Genomic DNA, 3,188 nt, shown 5'->3' on the forward strand with positions numbered 1-3,188 from the left:
AATGTTTCCGTCTGGACCAACCAAATGAGCAACAGACTGACTGTCTAAAATGAATAAAACAAGTTGATGTGACAAATTAGAATAAAAGACATGACACCATTTTTAAAGTGGAATAAATAGAATATGTGATTGTACGGTTCTTTACTTAGTCTTTTCTTTTTTTGTTTGTTTTGCTAATTTCTACTCTATTGGTTTCACAGACAGATTAGCAGCATTTTAAAGTAGGTCATTGCAAACTGGATTGACACATGGCACTAGTGGCAGAATCAGTTTTAAAGGGTCAGTTCACCCAAATCACAAAAAACACCCCCACATTTCCTCTCAATCTACTTGCATGGCTCGATGCCACATAGGGATAAGTGGGAAAATATGTTTTTTCCTAATTCGGTTCAACTGACCCTTTAAGAACACCACAAAAACCCCACTTCAGCATGGCCTGTCATGCTGAGAGAAGTTAATACTGGGTCCTTATGTTGGAAATGGATGATGAGGTCAGCGGTCAGTGAGTGCGGTTCATTAGTTTGCGACTTTGATTGGCTTGCAGGTAAAGGCCCTCCGCTGAGTGACTTATGGCTGTAATTTAGCCTTGATTACATACACCATTACTTTAACTCTAATTAGATTGTCACTCAGGGGGGGGAATGACGGATGTAAGGGAATTGCATATGCAGAGTTGATGACAAATATGTTGATTTTATGGAAGATCGGAAAATCAGAAACACATGAAAATTGAAGAATAATGACACAGACTGGAAATGTGACGTTAAACACACCCAAAACATCATCAGAACTGACAGCAATTGAATTACACAGTGACTCGTGTACACATTTTAAAAATAAAACACTTCTAAAACCTCTTCATTTCATACATTGGGATGCAGAGAGCTGCATTAATCAGGTTGCTGCGTCCCTGCATCGGATAATGAATCACTGCTGCTGCTCCGGCCCTGACCCCGAGGTCACGCTTTTATAGATGACCACTTCATCACAGAACAATCTGCTGGGTGACTGCAGACAAAAGACACACAACCTCACCTGATGACCTTGCCTCATGATCCATGAAGAGAGGTTGGAGGATAAAATAAACATGAAATAAGAAGAAAGAGTTATGAATTTAGCACTTTTTGTAATGGGAGTGTATACATTTGGTTCCGCACCTCTTCATAAATGTCAAGGTGGAATAAAGGGATAGTTTAGGGTGATTTTGCTTTAAGTGTTCTTGAATAATTGGGGCAGTTAATGATTTTCTTACTTCAGGGTCAGTTGAGCACTGCATAGAGTTTTCACTGCACTGATACTGTAGAATGATGAATTTTGGACGTTTATCAATGAGGGAAAATCTAATTCTAGGTCAAAAAGTCTTGAAGATCTTTCACTTAATTTTGTTTTACAATTTTATCAGACTTTTTTGTGACATATTCAATCACATCTTTCTCTTCAGTAAAGTCTTTGAAACTAATCTAAATAAAAAAATATATGATTATCTGTGAAAACTTGACACGTCAAGAGCATTTTTTTCTGCTGCTGCTGTAACTTTCTGGTAGGAAGCCACCGGAAATGTTTGGGAACTGAAATCCACAGTGAATCTTGAGGGCTTTTGGGTGCATAACATACTTAAAATGAGTTCTGAAGAAGGCTCATCCAGACTGAGTTGACTTATTTGAATGTGCTCTACCAAACAATTGAGAGGACCATTATGATGATGGTTTTAATGAAAGAAAAAAGAAGTGGAGACCTCTACTGCACTTCTGTTTTTTGACATTCACACAATTTGATTTTACTCTCATAGTTTTCTCAGAAAATTAATTTGTCCAGTCTGATGTCAACTGATCAATCAAAATGTTAATGAGACAGGAAACACCTTAGTTTTAGAGGGACTAATAGTAGTTCATTTTTATCAGACTAGATTTTACCTTCCTTTTCATTTAGCCTATAGATGTAAAGTGCAAAGTACAAAGTAATGGCATGCAACTGAATTTCCTGTCATAAAATAGAATATATAATCTTAATATACCTGCTATGTTGTTTTAACAGGTATAATCCTATCATATGTGGTGATTGTAGTATTTCTTCTCTCTGAAACAAGTGGAAGACAGAAAAGTCCAATAACACAAAGTTCCATCTTGTTGAAAATGGATGGTAGATCTTTTCAGTCTGTCACTGCAGGACAATGCAGGGGTTTTACGGCACGGGTCACATCTGCTATGGGATAATGACAGGGGTAAGCCAAATGGAACATGAAGTATGTGCGTACTTGTGCGTGTGAGTATATGTGTGCGAGCGGATATGTGCGCGCGTGTGGTTGGAGGGGGGGAACTAATGAGTCTCCTATGAGCTATTATCCGTACCTTAGCTCCGCACTCTGCAATAATAAAAGCCAACATTGCAGAGCTCCCTAACCGGCCACTGCAACACAACACACGCCTCTGCTAATGCAAGTGATAAAACATCCACTTATGATGTGCAAATCTCTACATGGATCAAAAATAGTAAATCAGCAGTGCGTTTCTTGAGTAGCATTTGCCATTTTTTTAAAGAGTTATTTCCACCTTATGGTGTTTTTGGGGAAAACTCTGATCAGGGAATCGAGTTGAACTTAAAACTCTAAAACATTTCTGTATGAGACCTGAAAATGGGTCCACACAGACTGTCCTCCGGGGTCAGGATCAGCTGACTATTGGCAGCTGCACCATATAGTCTAATACTGTCTGACTGCTAAGCCAATTATGTGATCGGTCTTAGAGTGCAGAGTGATAAACCCAGTTCCAAATGACCCACACTTGTTTACTGATAAATCGCTCTGACTACGTCAGTTTGTTTGTGTGACTGATTATATATTCTCAGATAAACTATTATATGACAGAAAGTTGGATAAAATACAACACACTATCAATCAATTATATTAGATGAGAGTGATAATGGTACATATGAGGTATGGGACATTATCAGCGCACTGGATCCATCTCATCCCAGGTTCCTATAATAAATAATACTGGAATTAAACGCCTCAGGCCATGACCCTCCAATCTAAGGTATCTAGAGAGAGGGGGTAGGGAGGGGTGGGGGTGAGAGAGACAGAGAGAGAGAGAGAGAGAGAGAGAGAGAGAGAGAGAGAGAGAGAGAGAGAGAGAGAGAGAGAGAGAATCCCCGTGAGATGAGCCGTGTTGGAGCGACCAGAGTAATCCCGC

The sequence above is a fragment of the Thunnus maccoyii genome, chromosome 20, assembly GCF_910596095.1.
Source record: "Thunnus maccoyii chromosome 20, fThuMac1.1, whole genome shotgun sequence".
NCBI classification, from domain to species: Eukaryota; Metazoa; Chordata; class Actinopteri; order Scombriformes; family Scombridae; genus Thunnus; species Thunnus maccoyii.